Genomic DNA, 17906 nt, shown 5'->3' with positions numbered 1-17906 from the left:
ATGTTCTCCATTTTGCAATGAATATATCATGCAAGTAAACTCTCTTTTGTCCCCACACTTCTATTTTTTAAGGATGGCAAATACAGACACATGCACACCCATTGTAAACATAAGATGCACCAAATCTGGTGCTTAGCCTCGCTCTTCCCACTTGCCCTGGTGAGGTGGCAAGAGGAGTAAAAGGTTTGGGGTTGATGTCAGCTTTGCATTGTCAGTTGACATCAGTCAAATGGGGTTAGTAATGGAGAAGCGTCTATAATACACCTCCATTACTAACCCCATAGTAAGTTTTTAAATAAACCTAGAGCAAAAATTAAAATCCTTTATTTGAAATAAATATTCCCTGACCATCTTATTCCCCATTTATTACTATCAAAATGAAAATAAAAAAAATATTCCTCACTTGTCCAAGGAGAAGGTAATCCATTTGTCCCATGCCGTAATCCATCTCTCCTTCATCTGGATGTCAGGGTCCCTCATCTGGACCCTGACATCCAAAAGACACTGAGCTGAGCTTGGGGCGCAGCTTCAGTGATGAGCTGTAATGTCATAGATGTTACCGTCGGTCACTGCCAGCTGTTCCCACGCTCAGTTCACTGCGAGCCGGCTGATGACCTAGGGTAGCCTTCATGACGTCACCGCTAGCACCGTGAGAATTTTCTCACCGTGCTAGCAATATCACTGAGATCACTGCAGTTCAAACGGTGGTTCACAGTGAACTGAGCGTGCGAACAGCTGGTAGTGACCAGCAGTAACATCTATGACGTTACCTCTCATTACTGAAGCTGCACCCCAAGCTCAGCTCAGTGTATCCTGGATGTCAACTCCCATCATTTTCGTCTTGTTTCGCTGATCAAAGGGAGACTATGCGACAATGATTAGAGCTGCCTTCAGCACCCGGGAACAGCTAACTGTACTACTATTCTCAGGTGCCAGTCCGTGTCACACGAATGCCACATGGATGTGACACACAGACAGTGAACGGATACATGGATGTCACACGTACATATGGATGGCACACGGACACAGACCTCACCAGTACTGTTTTTTCCTGTACAGGAATCACCAGGATGTGTGAAGGAGGCCTTATTCAAATGAAATAGATATGCCTAATTTGAAAAACTTCGCTAGGTATGTGAGTAAAGACATATACTTCATGGTGTAAATTAAGCATGTTGTTGTTCTAACGGTTCTGGACTACAATTCCAACTTAAACAAGAGACTTGTTTTTTTGTACATTTTCCTTTTTATTATGTAGTTCAAATCGATGTATTTATATGACACTTTCTCTGCCTCAACAGTTTCCTTGATATCTACAGTGGGGTATGGAAAGTATTCAGACCCTTTTCAATTTTTCACTCTTTGTTTCATTGCAGCAATTTGGTAAACTTTCAAAAATTGATTTTTTTTTCTCATTAATGTACACCACTCTGCACCCTATTTTGACTGAAAAAACCCCCCAGAAACGTAGAAATTTTTGCAAATTTATTAAAAAAGAAAAACTGAAATATCACATGGCCATAAGTATTCAGACCCTTTGCTCAGTATTGACTAGAAGCACCTTTTTGAGCTAGTACAGCCATGAGTCTTCTTGGAAATTATGCAACAAGGTTTTCACACCTGGATTTGGGGATCCTTTACCATTCTTCCTTGCAGATCCTCTCCAGTTCCGTCAGGTTGGATGGGGAACAGCCATTTTCAAGTCTCTCCAGAGATGCTCAATTGGGTTTAGGTTAGGGCTCTGGCTGGGCCAGTCAAGAATGGTCACAGAGTTGTTCTGAAGCCATTTCTTTGTTATTCTAGCTCTGTGCTTAGGGTCATTGTCTTGTTGGAAGGTGAACCTTTGGGCAAGTCTGAGGTCCAGAGCACTCTGGAAGGTTTTCATCCAGGATATCTCTGTACTTGGCCACATTCATTTTTCTTTCAATTGCAACCAGTCGTCCTGTCCCTGCAGCTGAAAAACACCCGCATAGCATGATGCTGCCATGTTTCACTGTTGGGATTGTATTAGGCAGGTGATGAGCAGTGCCTGGTTTTCTACACACATACCGCTTATAGTTATCACCAAAAAGGTCTATCTTCGTCTCATCAGACCAGAGAATCTTATTTCTCATAGTCTGGGAGTCCTTCATATGTTTTTTTAGCAAATTATATGCGGGCTTTCATACTGTATGTCTTGCACTGACGAGAGGCTTCCGTCGGACCACTCTGCCATAAAGGCACGACTGGTGGAGGGCTGCAGTGATACTTGACTTTGTGGCACTTTCTCCCTACTGCATCTGTGGAGCTCAGCCACAGTGATTTTGGGGTTCTTCTTTACCTCTCTTTTACCAGTTCCTTTGACCTCATGATTCTCATTTGGTCTAACATGCACTGTGAGGTCTTGTATAGACAGGTGTGTGCCTTCACAAATCAAGTCCTATCAGTTTAATTAAACACAGCTGGACTCCAATGAAGTATAACCATCTCAAGAAGGATCACAAGGAAATGGACAGCATGTGACTTAAATATGAGTGTCTGAGCGAAGGGTCAGAATACTTATGACCATGTAATATTTCAGTCTTTCTTTTTTAATAAATTTGCAAACAAATTCTACATTTCTGTTTTTTGTCCAGTCTAGATGAAGTGGAGAGTGTACAATAATGAGAAAAAAATAAACTTTTTTGAATTTACCAAATGGCTGCAATGAAACAGAGTGAAAAATTTAAAGTGGTCTGAATACTTTCCGTACCCACTGTATATGGAAGGCGTGAATGGAAAATGGTGAGTTTCAGCGGCAGGGGCTGTGGGAGAGGGCACAAAGGTGGAGTTTCTGGCTTGTTTTTTTCCTTTTATTGTTATTATATGCTGGAAAATCAATAAAAATTTACCCGATTAAAAAGAAAAGATAGGAATGTGGAGGTAGACATCTTTGAAGTCTATAGTGATGAGAATTCTCCTTTCTGGACAACAGACATCACTGAGCTGATGGTTTTCATTTTGAATTCCGTCATTTTTAAGTGGGGAATATGTGTGTGTTTTCAATGAAACATTTTTAAATCCATGGAATCTTTCTAGGGAGGAATGTTTTTTGTGTTATGCATTACAATTTGTGTGGCATTCACATACGATTACCCGTTGTCCAGCAGTATTACTATTGCCTTAGTAAGGGGCCTGCCTACCATGCAGTAAAGTCCTTCCACTGTCATGTCAGATGAGGAAGATAACAGGCTAAACAACCTCTGTAACCTAATGTGAACTATAATGTGCCTCCACTCAATTCCATATCCTCACCACCTATCAATGCCAGGATTGAACCTTATCTTTTGGGATGAGCGAAGAGCTTCGGCTCCCTCCTTATCCAAATAGCTATAGCGCTTACCAAATATCTGGAACCCTGATACCTGGAGTGCTCCCGATAATCAGCAGTTCGCCGTCGCAGCTGCGTGACAGTCACAACACATGCATGGAGAGCCTGTTTGTCTCACAGAGCTGCGACACATGCACCTGCGGCGCTGAACAGCTGATTATCGGGAGCACTTCAGGTATCCGGGTTCCAGATATTCGGTAAGCGCTATAACTATTCGGATAAGGACTGATCTGAAGCTATTCGATCATCCCTATTTATCTTCAACTAGCTGAAGAGCCCGGCGTTGCCTGGGCATAGTAACCAACTGTGGTTATAACAAATTATAATGATTGTATTGCACATAAAAACATTTCACATCATATATTCAACACTACAGATTTGCAACACAAATTAACTAAACGATTACCCAAGTATAGATAGTATTTTATTTTCAACATTTTTGGTTTTTCATTTTGGTGCAAAGATGAACAGATTTTTGGCACTTCCAACTCTTGAACAGATCACGTTTGTTGACCATGAGAAAAGCATGGAGATTGCAAATTGATCCCTACTACTTTCAAGGACTGTCCCTGAGCATTGGACATTGCAAATAGCAGTTGAACTGGAAACTGGAGGCGCTTAAAATCAAAAAACAAATCAGATGGAATGAGTGGAATTCTTGGAATGAAAATGTCCTCTCCTTTGGCACATCCTGTTTCTGAGCTGTGTATCTAATCCTATCCTGTGTGATAATGTTTGCTGAGCTGTGTACCTAATCCTCTCCTGTGTGATACTTTCTGCTGAGCTGTGTATCTAATCCTATCGTGTGTTACTGACTGCTCAGCCGTGTATCTAATCCTATCCTGTGTGATGCTCACTGCTGAGCAGTGTATCTAATCCTATCCTGTGTGATACCGTCTGCTGAGCCGTGTATCTAATCCTATCCTGTGTGATACTGACTGCTGAGCTGTGTATCTAATCCTATCCTGTGATACTGACTGCTGAGCTGTGTATCTAATCCCATCCTGTGTGATACTGACAGCTGAGCCATGTGTCTAATCCTCTCCTGTGTGATACTTTCTGCTGAGCCGTGTATCTAATCCTATTCTGTGTGATACTGTCTGCTGAGCCGTCCTATCTAATACTATTCTGTGTGATACTGTGTGCTGAGCTGTGTATCTAATCCTATCCTGTGTGATACTGGGCTCCCCCTGCAGTCTGTGTTGGCACGGTAATAAATTGTGTTATTTCCAGCTTTACAGAAGGACGATAACACCATAGAAATGATAAGAATAATAGGCAAAATTGTTTGGTGAATTGGAACGCGCGGGGTTAAAATTTTGCCTCACAACAAAGCCTATGACGCTCTCGGGGTCCAGACGTGTGGCTGCAAAATTTTGTGGCTGTAGCTGAAACGGTGCAGATGCCAATCCCAGACATATACACATACATACAAACATACACACACACACACATTGAGCTTTATATATTAGATTTGTGCTACAATAATCTTCTGTGGGACCATACCAGATGGGCTAATGTACACTTACCCCATGCATCAATGAACCTTGTGTGCCCAGGATTCCTTTGGTTCACCTTTTGCCCTTTCTTGAACAACTTTTGGTATGTACTACCCACTGTATGCAGGGAACATCCGCAACACCTGTTATTTTGTAGATGTTGTGACAGTTATTTAGCAATTAGAATTTGGCCCCTGACATAAATCCTTACACTTTCCAATTTTTCCTGGTTACAACACAACAATTTCAAGAGCAGGCTGTTCCCTTGCTGTGGTACCATTTCCCACTCCTTTATAATTTCCATATGACAAAATAATATTACTCAATCTTCTGACTAATAGTGTATAGAAAATGGCTAGTAATAATGCATCAATGGTAACAACTGGAGTGTGCTGCAACCCAGGAAGTCTGCATTCTGAAGCACCCGCCTCATACTGGCTAACCAAGCACCAGAACAGCAGCTTATGCCAAAGTCAGATGCTGCAATTCTAGATTCTAGCTCAAATTCTGGCAATCTGAGCCACAAACATTCAATTGGTCTAAGGGCTTGCTTACAAATAGCTTATTTTTATTAAAGCTTTTTCCGTACGGAAAAGTACTGTATATACTCGTGTATAAGCCGATCCCCCCTAATTTTGTCACATAAAACTGGGAAAACTTATTGACTCGCGTATAAGCCTAGGGTGCACAGTGAGTGGCCCCAGATAATGCTGCACAGTGAGTGGCCCCAGATAATGCTGCACAGTGTGTGGCCCCAGATAATGCTGCACAGTGTGTGACCACAGATAATGAGGACAGTGAGTGGCCCCAGATAATGCTGCACAGTGTGTTGTGGCCCCAGATAATACTGCACAGTGAGTGGCCCCAGATAATGCTGCAGTGTGTGGCCCCAGATAATGAGGACCATGAGTGGCCCCAGATAATGTTGCAGTGTGTTGTGGCCCCAGATAATGCTGCAGTGTGTGGCCCCAGATAATGCTGCACAGTGAGTGGCCCCAGATAGAGGACAGTGAGTGGCCCCAGATAATGCTGCACAGTGTGTTGTGGCCCAGGTAATGAGGACAGTGAGTGGCCCCAGATAATGCTGCAGTGTGTTGTGGCCCCAGATAGTACTGCACAGTGAGTGGCCCCAGATAATGAGGACAGTGAGTGGCCCCAGATAATGCTGCAGTGTGTTGTGGCCCCAGCTAATGCCGCACAGTGAGTGGCCCCAGATAATGCTGCACAGTGTGTGGCCCCAAATAATGAGGACAGTGAGTGGCCCCAGATAATGCTGCACAGTGTGTTGTGGTCCAGGTAATGAGGACAGTGAGTGGCCCCAGATAATGCTGCAGTGTGTTGTGGCCCCAGATAATACTGCACAGTGAGTGGCCCCAGATAATGCTGCAGTGTGTGGCCCCAGATAATGAGGACAGTGTGTGGCCCCAGATAATGCTGCACAGTGTGTTGTGGCCCCAGATAATACTGCACAGTGAGTGGCCCCAGATAATGCTGCACAGTGTGTGGCCCCAGATAATGAGGACAGTGAGTGGCCCCAGATAATGCTGCACAGTGTGTTGTGGCTCAGGTAATGAGGACAGTGAGTGGCCCCAGATAATGCTGCAGTGTGTTGTGGCCCCAGATAATACTGCACAGTGAGTGGCCCCAGATAATGCTGCACAGTGTGTGGCCCCAGATAATGCTGCACAGTGTGTGGCCCCAGATAATGCTGCACAGTGTGTGGCCCCAGATAATGAGGACAGTGAGTGGCCCCAGATAATGCTGCACAGTGTGTTGTGGCCCAGGTAATGAGGACAGTGAGTGGCCCCAGATAATGCTGCAGTGTGTTGTGGCCCCAGATAATACTGCACAGTGAGTGGCCCCAGATAATGCTGCACAGTGTGTGGCCCCAGATAATGCTGCACAGTGTGTGGCCCCAGATAATGAGGACAGTGAGTGGCCCCATCATGTTGTTGCTGCTGCTGCCACTGCCTCCGTAAAAAAAACTGTATACTCACCTCCTGCTGCCTGCTGCTCATCAGCGTTGCTGGCTCTGGAACGGGCACAGGTTAATATGGCTCCCTCCGTTCATACTTACTCCCTCCTGGCGCTCGTCTCTGCAGCGAAGCCCCTGCTTGTTCCATGTTCTTGGCGCGGCTGCTCTTCCTGTTTCAGCGGTCACATGGTACCGCTCATTAAAGTCATAAATATGCACATATTCATGAGTTTAATGAGCGGTACATGACCGCTGACGCAGGAAGAGCAGGGGCGCTGAGAACATGGAACAAGCAGGTGGGCTGCAGAGAAGAGTCAGGAGGGGGCGAATATAATCTGACACCCCCGATCCCCCTCCTCCGCCAACCCCCCCGGTATCTGACTCGTGTATAAGACGAGAGGGGGACTTTCAGCCCAAAAAAATGGGCTGAAAATCTCGGCTTATACACGAGTATATACGGTAACCAACTTTATTTTCCATTAATGATAAAATAATGAGATTTCTGAAATCTCTTTCACACAGTGCATTTTTTTTAACTTTTATTCTTTTGACTTGTGGTGTAATTTTTTTTAAATGCAGCATGTCATGGTTTCCATTGTAGTTTTTCCCTAATGAGATAGAAATGGGTTAGCAAAAAAAAAAAAAAAGCATAATTTCCAGTGAGGTTTTCATGCAGGAAAAATATGCATCTAACAGTTCTGTGTGAATAACCTGCCTTCCAGGAATGCCTTACCCTACAAGCCGGGGAAAGTAACTTGGCAAATCTTATTTTCCAGAAGGAAGAACTGGACAAGTAATGGTCAAAACACATTACTGTAGTATTAATGAATAATTATTATACTAAGTATATCCCCTTGGCTTAATAACCAGTACTTTTGCAGTACTTTTTTTTATTGTTAAGAGGTACCGGTCTGAGGGTAATTATATATAAGGAAAAAATAGTTTTGGACCCGCAGTAGGTGGGTTGGTATAGAAAGTATCATGGGGCTGTGATTTTGTTTTATTTGCAGTCAAATAGGTATTATTTGTCAGCGGCACAATGCTATTTGCTATTCACTATCTAATACGGATTGCTTTACATCTATAAGTCAGCTGGTATGCTAATATAAATAGATAATAACCAAGTTGAAATGATATACATTTATAGGTTGATGGAATAAAGGTATTACCGTATATTTAGATCTGAAAGTAAACCCCGATTTTGTGAGTACAGCTTAAACAAGCTAACTTTATGTAATACTGCAATAAGGAAACATAGGCTTCATCATTACAAAACCAAACATATAGTTTATAAGGAAAACAACTTGCACCACAAGCAGCATGTTTACAATGAATCATATATAATATGTATATACAAATATATAAAACAGATTGCACATAGGTGTATATAGGTAAAATAGAACAAGGAAAAGGCAGAACACATGAAACCAATATATCATTTTTTTCTAAGTATATACACATATACATACACGGAACACACGCACGCACAGTAAACCTGTATTGCTGGAGGTCAGTGTCGTAATTACTCTGAACATTTTTCTCATTCAGAATTTTAGAGAGAAGGTAACAATGGGATTTCATTGTAACCTCATTTCAGGAGACAAACTACATATGATTAGAGGATCTACGGGGGGGCTGCTGGGCTCAAGAGAAGTTTTTGTAGTGACTTGATGTAACTGCAGATTTCAGAACTATGACAGTGCGCAATGTTCAAGCTGTCAGGATTTCCCTATATTCTCTTGACCCCAGAAAACCCCTTTAAATGCTTGAAAACAAACACTTGATCTGTGCAAGATACTCTTTCTTGATCTGGAAACAAGTAAACAAGTTGATTCCTTTAAATCAAATAATTTTCATACAAGAAGCTAGCTTCTAAAGTATTTTTACAAATTTAATAGTCTCACTTGTCACTATGTTCAACTATGTGCAAAGCAATTGCAATTATTTGGGGAGGGGAAGAAATCATAATTGTACTGGTTGTATATTATGTTAGCATCCTGGAATGAATGGACCTGTACATAACATGCATTATTTTCAGGGAAGGCAGTTATTTAGTCTAATTAAACTGTTAAACAAGTTTATCCCAAAATGACACTTCCGAGGTAGAATCAAGGATCAATAATAAAGAGTGATGAGCTTATCCAAGCATGCTCGAGTGCTAACAGAGGGCCTTCGGTGTGCTCTAATACTATGTTTGGGACGCTGTGGCTGCATGTCGCGCTGTTGTTTGACAAGTGCAACATATGCAGGGATTGCCTGTTTGTTAGACAATCTCTGCATGTGTTGCAGCTGTAGAACAGCCAAGAGACATGCAGCCGCGGGGACTAGAACATAGAATTAGAGCACGCCGAAGACCCTCTGTTAGCACTCGAGCATGCTCAGATAACACATTATCTCAGCACGCTCACTTATCACTAATAATACAATGAGTTGACCACTCACCTTAGATACGGTATATACATCCAGCAACTTTTCAGACCCCCAAAAACTACTTAGAATGAGTTTATCTATTTCATTACTATTGGGTTTTTTTATTCACTAGATTGTGGCAAATGTAGACAATGTTAAAATAAATTTGAACATCCATTTTACATGTCGAGTATAGAAAATCCTTGTGAAACATTCATTTTCATTGTACTGATCCCCAGATAAAGGGTCTGAGCTTTTAGTGTTTTGGAAATAAATCTTAATTGCATAATGAAAAGGTAATCTGATTCCTATGCTTTGTGTTTATATTCTCCGCCTGCAGTTTGTTGCAATGTGTCAGTGTAGGCAATCATACATAAATAATAGAAAGCAGTAGCATCATCAAACCGGTTGGGAGTTCTTACTTTCACTTAAAGGGAATCTGTCACCCCTTTTTTCGAATATGAGCTGCCAGCACAGACATCAGGGGCTTATCTACAGCATTCTGTAATAATGTAGATAAGCTCTGTTGAGAGCAGAGCAGAATACTGCAGTGCGCAGGACCTCTCCCGGCGCCTGTGCACTGCAGGACTCTGCTCTGCCCTCAGTGCGCCTGCGCAGGAGCCACGACAAGAAGGAAAGAGGACGGCATCGTATGAAGATGGGAGGACCCCGGACCGGACGCCCTCCCCCGGTGAGTATAATCTAACTCGTTTTTCTTATCTTTCAGGTTACATCGAGGGCTTATCTACAGCATTACAGAATACTGTAGATAAGCCCTTGATGTCGGTTCCTGGCAACTCATATTCAAAAAAAGGGGTTGTACAGGATTGGTACAGCACAGAAACTGTGTCAGACCGGTCAGTGGGAAATGTCTAGTATTGGCACTCTGCTCCACTGAAGTGAATAGGGATGGACAATAATACCAGGCAAAGCACAAGTTGTGTTCGTCTTTGCTCCTTGGAAAAATAACAAACATATTTTACTTATATTGAGGACGGTCCTGTGCTTGATATACAAATTACACTTCCCTAAAATGTAAATTGATACAGGACGTTGTGTGAAGACTGAGCAAGCAGGAAAGGTCTTGTTTTTGCTAAATCTTGTTATTTGGCTTTGACAATACTTAATAGTCATGTGCGGATCATATGTGTTTTTTATGCATTTCTTGCGTGGAAACACACTAAAAACGCATGTGCATTTATTACTTGTGGATGTTCCGCATTAAAAAATCTGCACATAAAACTCAGCGTATCCGCAAGAGACATTGACTATGCGAATTTGCAGGTCCATTTATGCCAAGTAAGAAAGTACACTGGTCAAGAGATTTCAATAAATCCCATCCACTTTGCCGGAGCTGTAGTACACTACTTTTATGACGCAGCAAAAATATGCAGTATCAAAAAACTTAGACTAAGGCACAAAAAAGTGCGTCTGATAGTCCAGAAAATACAGTATTTTGTGTAAAGACTTGGAAATAGAAGATGACAAACATCAATTCAGCACGATTATTAAGGTGCTTAAGAAAACTTCAACTTCTGATTCCATTTTTTTCTTTCAATTAATGAAGAAATCAGTAAGGCTGGTTTCACATTAGCGCTTTTTAAGCGCACGCACGGCCGGGGGTAGCTCCGCCCCCGAGCCGGCTCTCTGCCCGGCGTGCCCGCCCCTTGCTTGTAGCGCCGCCTCCTAGCGCACAGCGGCGCCTGCGATCGGCGCACCCTATCTTTAGCATAGGGTGCGCAGATCGTGCGCAGGCCGTGCGCTAGTTGCGCTTTGACCTGCGCTGCGCACTTTTGACAGTGCGCCGTGCGCGCCAAAATCAAACTTTTCAGATTTTGGCGCGCACGGCGCACCGTCAAAAGTGCGCAGCGCAGGTCAAAGCGCAACTAGCGCATGGCCTGCGCACGATCTGCGCACCCTATGCTAAAGATAGGGTGCGCCGATCGCAGGCGCCGCTGTGCGCTAGGAGGCGGCGCTACAAGCAAGGGGCGGGCACGCCGGGCAGAGAGCCGGCTCGGGGGCGGAGCTACCCCCGGCCGTGCGTGCACTTAAAAAGCGCTAATGTGAAACCAGCCTTAGACTTATCTCCCTTTTGTATTCTAGCACTTTCTGGAAGACATGTACACACAGGATTCAGTACAAGTATCTATGCTTGATTTGGTTCATTGCATTGTACAGTATCCACTATTACTTGTGTAAACAGCCAAACACACAGCAGGACCCAGGAGATCAGATTTCTGGTGTAAATGCTAGTAACAACAATTGGGCATAATGAGGGGTGGAAAAGCAAAGCTCCTGTACAAAGAGTGTAATGGTAAATGTATGTCTGTGTAATCCTTATGTCTAGAGAATCTGTCAACAGGTTTTTGCTACCTAATCTGATAGCAGCATAATGTAGTGGTAGAGACCCTGATTCTAGTAAATGTTTCATTTGCTAGTCTTAGAGTACTTTTTATAAAATCATGGTTTTATTAGCAGGAGTTTATCACTTGAGGACTACTTGGCCTGCTGCCCAGCTATGCCCCCACCACTGATTGGCAGCTTTCTGCTTATGTAGTACACATAAGCAGCCAATGAATGGTGTGGGCGGGGTTATACAGGGCTCAGCATTTAGAGAACTGCTAGATCTGCAGAAGATAAAACCGTTTTTAATAAAAACTGCAGCACCCTGTAAAGTATGTGATAGATTTGCTGGAATAGCAAAAAACTGGTGGCAGATTCTTTGTAGCACCCTCTAACCTCAATTTATCTAAAGCTACATGGGACAGCATGAACATTTTACTCTTTGTGGCATTCAGACAAATACAGACTTTAACCCCTTCATGACCCAGCCTATTTTGACCAGGCCATTTTTTGCAATTCTGACCAGTGTCCCTTTATGAGGTAATAACTCAGGAACGCTTCAACGGATCCTAGCGATTCTGAGATTGTTTTTTCGTGACATATTGGGCTTCAGGTTAGTGGTAAATTTAGGTCGATAATTTTTGCGTTTATTTGTGAAAAAAAATGGAAATTTGGTGAAAATTTCACAATTTTCAAATTTTTATTCTGTTAAACCAGAGAGATATGTTACACAAACTAGTTAATAAATAACATTTCCCACATGTCTACTTTACATCACACAATTTTGGAAACAAAATTTTTTTTTGTTAGGAAGTTATAGGGGTTAAAAGTTGACCAGCGATTTCTCATTTTTACACCGAAATTAACAAAACCATTTTTTTGTAGGAACCACCTCACATTTGAAGTCACTTTCAGGGGTCTATATGGCAGAAAATACCCAAAAGTGACACCATTCTAAAAACTGCACCCCTCAAGCTACTCAAAACTACATTCAAGATTATTAACGCTTCGGATGCTTCACAGGAACTAAAGTAACATGGAAGGAAAAAATGGACATTTTAATTTTTCCAACAAAAATTTTCTTTTAGCATCAATTTTTTCATTTTCACATGGATAACAGGATAAAGTGGATCCTAAAATTTGTTGGGCAATTTCTCCTGAGTACACCGATACCTCATATATGGTCATAAACCACTGTTTCGGCGCACGACAGGGCTCAGAAGGGAAGGAGCGCCATTTGACTTTTTGAATGGAAAATATGCTGGAATATTTAGCGGTTGCCATGTCACGTTTGGAGAGCCCCTGTGTGCCTAAACTTTGGAGCTCCCCCACAAGTGACCCCATTTTGGAAACTAGACCCTCCAAGGAACTTATCTAGATGCATAGTGAGCACTTTGAACCCCCAGGTGCTTCACAAATTGATCCGTAAAAAAAAAAGTACTTTTTTTTCACAAAAATTTTCTTTTAGCCTCAGTTTTTTCATTTTCACATAAGCCACAGGGTAAAAGGTATCCTAAAATTTGTTGGGCAATTTCTCCTGAGTACACCGATACCTCATATGTGGTCATAAACCACTGTTTGGGCGCACGGCAGGGCTCAGAATGGAAGGAGCTCCATTTGACTTTTTGAATGAAAAATATGCTGGAATATTTAGCGGTTGCTATGTCGCGTTTGGAGAGTCCCTGTGTGCCTAACATTGGAGCTCCACCACAAGTGACCCCACTGTGGAAACTAGACACCCAAAGGAACTTATCTAGATGTGTGGTGAGCACTTTGAACCCCAACTTGCTTCACGGAAGATTATAACACAGAGCAGAGAAAATAAAAGATCATTTTTTTTCCACAAAAATTATTTTTTAGCCAGCTAATTTTTATTTTCCCAAGGGAAACAGGATAAATTGGACCCCAAAAGTTGTCCAGTTTGTCCTGAGTACGCTGGTACCCCATATGTGGGGGGGAACCACTGTTTGGGCGCACGGCAGGGCTCAGAAGGGAAGGAGCGCCATTTGACTTTTTGAATGGAAAATTAGCTCCAATCGTTAGCGGACACCATGTCGTGTTTGGAGAGCCCGTGTGCCTAAACTTTGGAGCTCCCCCACAAGTGACCCCATTTTGGAAACTAGACCCCCTAAGGAACTTATCTAGATGCATAGTTTTTCAAATAGTTTTATCAGGGTTTTAAATATTTTAATTGGGTGGAAAGACAAGGGGAAGGGGGGGAGCAGGGAGGGAAGGTTGAGATATGGGGAGAGGAAAAGAGAGGACAGAACTTAGAAAACCATTACAAAACTTTTCAAAACAGACCAGTTGGTCAAAAGGAAATTAAAACTACATATAAGTTTTATACAAACATTTTTCATGTTGGGGAGAGAGATAACGTCCTTAGAAATAAGTAATCGGTTTCAATTCTATTCTATTACTTTATCAAAAGATTTAGGAGGTTTAACCGGTTTGGAACTTCTCATTCCACACTTTCCACTTTTTAGAATATTTGTTTATTCCGTTATTGTTAACAGCAAATCTCCACTCTATGTTATTGTGGGTGTGGATTTTTTCTAAGATGTCAGCAAACTTAGGTGAGGTTTGTTTTTTCCACCAAAAGGCAATCTCGTTTTTTATTACTAGAAAAATATGAATTATGATATATCTTGTGGTGGGCAAAACATCCTCCATATCCAAGGAAAGCAGGGCTCTTTGTGGAGTGATAGTGAAATCTTTTTCAAATGTGTTAATGTGCTTTGTTGCCTCCAGCCAAAGGGCTTTTACCTTAGGGCAACTCCAGAACAGATGGTATAAATTACCCTTTTGACCACATTCCCTCCAACATAGCGGGGAGTGGTCTTTATTTATGTGAGCGAGTCTCGTAGGCGTGTAATACCATCTGCATAGTATTTTGAAATAAGACTCTTGCAAATTGGCAGAAATAGTAGAATGATAAGTGTATTTTGTAGCGACGTCCCATTGTTCCACAGAGAAATTAAGATGCAATTCATTTTCAAACCTTCTCATATATTGATTTTTATTGGCAACAGTATCTTTATTAAACGTTTTGTATAAGTTGTTCAGACTCCACATTGAGTCATTACGGATATTATCCAGTAGCAGGCTTAATTTATAATAATTTACTGTATGGTTATTCATTAATTTTTTGATATGTTCCTTAAACATAAGGAAGGGTATTAGATCAATGTAAACCAAAGCAAATTTTTGTCTTAACTCCCTATTTAACATAATCCCTGAGCTCATAAACATATCACCTACTATTTTTAATCCTTTTTCTGACCAACAGGGCTGGAGTGGGATATTATACATTTTTGACACAAAAGATAATGGAACCTTTTTTACTTGTTCAGCTTTGTTAAGTTCAAGTCTGGTCGGCTTGAGCAGTTGTTTCCATGCCTTAAAGGAGGCATTGAGGAAATAGGGTGGGACGAACAAATTTTGGGTTTATGTATTATGTGTCTAAAGAAAGAATCTTTGGCATTACCCATGTAACCTTCTTCGTTCTCCAAGGCTACCCAAGCTGGAATATTATCCTCAAAAAACCAGGATCTGCTCAACTTAATGAGTGAGGCATGATAGTAGGCTTGAAGACTGGGCAGACCCATTCCTCTATTAAGCTTGTGTTTACATAGAATGTCAGATGAGATTCTGGCCCTCTTAATGCACCAAACAAAAGAATTCATCAGTTTTTGCAATCTCTAACTTTTGGAAAGGGATGTTGATGGGAAGTGTCCTAAAGACATAAAGCAGTTTAGGTAAGATAAATGTTTTGATCGTCATCACTCTGCCAGAGATAAATCAATTTTGGAGAAATAAGCAAGATCTCATTCGATTGTTTTTGAAATTTTGTCCAGATTAGTTCTGACTTATTTTGTGTAGACATGGTTTAATGATTATACCAAGGTATTCAATACAGTTGTCTTCAAAACTAAATTTGGACATTTGATTCAATTTGGAGATTTCTGTCTCATTCATATTAATTGCCATGAATTTTGATTTTTCGGGGTTTATTTTGAAATAGGATATTTCGTAGAATCTGTCTAATTCTTTTATTAATGTTTTGAATGAATTTTGTGGATCGGTTAGAGTAAAATATCAGATCATCCACATATAGGCCCACTTTATGTTCAACACTTTGAGATGCTATACCTCTAATTTCTACATTTTTCCTGATACTTTCTGCAAAAGGCTCCATAGCCAAAACAAAGAGTATAGGGGACAGGGGGCACCCCTGTCTGGTACCATTGGTAATGCCGAAGGGGTCCGACAGAGTGTTGTTAGCTAAAATTCTTGCGGTGGGATTTGAGTATAGTGCGAAAATGGAAGAGATGGATTTTTTGTCGAAACCAAATTTATTCAGAGTAGCTTGTAGGTAAGGCCAACTGACTCTGTCAAAGGCCTTTTCGGCATCCAATGTTAAAAAAGTTGTTTGAAGTTTCATTTTTTGGCTTAAATGAATTAAATTTAACACCCTCCTCGGGCCATCAGATGCCGGTCTGTCTTCGGTGAATCCTATCTGATCAGTTGATAAAAGATTCGGAATAATTTTTTTGATTCGATCTGCCAATATTTTGGCATATCTAGATGCATAGTGAGCACTTTGAACCTCCAGGTGCTTCACAGAAGTTTATAACGCAGAGCCGTGAAAATACAATTTTTTTTCTCAAAAAATGATTTTTTAGCCCGCTAATTTTTATTTTCACAATGGTAACAGGAGAAATTGGACCCCAAAAGTTGTTGTCCAGTTTGTCTTGAGTAAGCTGGTACCCCATATGTGGGGCTGAACCACTGTTTGGGCACACATCGGGACTCGGAAGGGAAGTAGTGACGTTTTGAAATGCCAACTTGATGGAATGGTCTGCAGGCGTCATGTTACGTTTGCAGAGCCCCTGATGTGCTTAAACAGTAGAAACCCCCACAAGTGACCCCATTCTGGAAACTAGACCCCCAAGGAACTTATCTAGATGTGTGGTGAGCACTTTGAACCCCCAAGTGCTTCACAGAAGTTTATAACGCCCAGGCGTGAAAATAAAAAAATTTTTTTCCACAAAAATAATTTTTTAGCCCCCAATTTTTTATTTTCCCAAGGGTAAAAGAAGAAATTAGACCCCCAAAGTTGTTCTGCAATTTTTCCTGAGTACGCTGATACCACATACAGTGGGGAAAAAAAGTATTTAGTCAGTCATCAATAGTGCAAGTTCCACCACTTAAAAAGATGAGAGGCGTCTGTAATTTACATCATAGGTAGACCTCAACTATGGGAGACAAACTGAGAAAAAAAAATCCAGAAAATCACATTGTCTGTTTCTTTTTCATTTTATTTGCATATTATGGTGGAAAATAAGTATTTGGTCAGAAACAAAATTTCATCTCAATACTTTGTGATATATCCTTTGTTGGCAATGACAGAGGTCAAACGTTTTCTGTAAGTCTTCACAAGGTTGCCACACACTGTTGTTGGTATGTTGGCCCATTCCTCCATGCAGATCTCCTCTAGAGCAGTGATGTTTTTGGCTTTTCGCTTGGCAACACGGACTTTCAACTCCCTCCAAAGGTTTTCTATAGGGTTCAGATCTGGAGACTGGCTAGGCCACTCCAGGACCTTGAAATGCTTCTTACGAAGCCACTCCTTCGTTGCCCTGGCGGTGTGCTTTGGATCATTGTCATGTTGAAAGACCCAGCCACGTTTCATCTTCAATGCCCTTGCTGATGGAAGGTTTGCACTCAAAATCTCACGATACATGGCCCCATTCATTCTTTCATGTACCCGGATCAGTCGTCCTGGCCCCTTTGCAGAGAAACAGCCCCAAAGCATGATGTTTCCACCACCATGCTTTACAGTAGGTATGATGTTTGATGGATACAACTCAGTATTCTTTTTCCTCCAAACACGACAAGTTGTGTTTCTACCAAACAGTTCCAGTTTGGTTTCATCAGACCATAGGACATTCTCCCAAAACACCTCTGGATCATCCAAATGCTCTCTAGCAAACTTCAGACGGGCCCGGACATGTACAGGCTTAAGCAGTGGGACACGTCTGGCACTGCAGGATCTGAGTCCATGGTGGCGTAGTGTGTTACTTATGGTAGGCCTTGTTACATTGGTCCCAGCTCTCTGCAGTTCATTCACTAGGTCCACCCGCGTGGTTCTGGGATTTTTGCTCACCGTTCTTGTGATCATTCTGACCCCACGGGGTGGGATTTTGCGTGGAGCACCAGATCGAGGGAGATTATCAGTGGTCTTGTATGTCTTCCATTTTCTAATTATTGCTCCTACAGTTGATTTCTTCACTCCAAGCTGGTTGGCTATTGCAGATTCAGTCTTCCC

At 41.8% G+C, this 17906-nt stretch overlaps 1 long non-coding RNA gene across 1 annotated transcript in view; it reads left to right on the top strand.

Annotated features, from left to right (window-relative positions):
• The first annotated feature begins 1055 nt into the window (after nt 1-1055).
• Nucleotides 1056-17906, top strand: part of LOC141092919 (uncharacterized) — a 32499-nt gene continuing 15648 nt past the window's right edge. Inside the window, exon 1 of the long non-coding RNA XR_012232954.1 lies at nt 1056-1131. This is a non-coding gene — a long non-coding RNA (uncharacterized lncRNA). The remainder of the gene's footprint in view (nt 1132-17906) is intronic.

The sequence above is a fragment of the Dendrobates tinctorius genome, unplaced genomic scaffold (assembly GCF_039654945.1).
Source record: "Dendrobates tinctorius isolate UK_male_01 unplaced genomic scaffold, ASM3965494v1 ptg000062l, whole genome shotgun sequence".
NCBI lineage: Eukaryota > Metazoa > Chordata > Amphibia > Anura > Dendrobatidae > Dendrobates > Dendrobates tinctorius.
The sequence above is the reverse complement of the archived record's forward strand: the minus strand, read 5'-3'. Positions and strand labels throughout refer to the sequence as shown.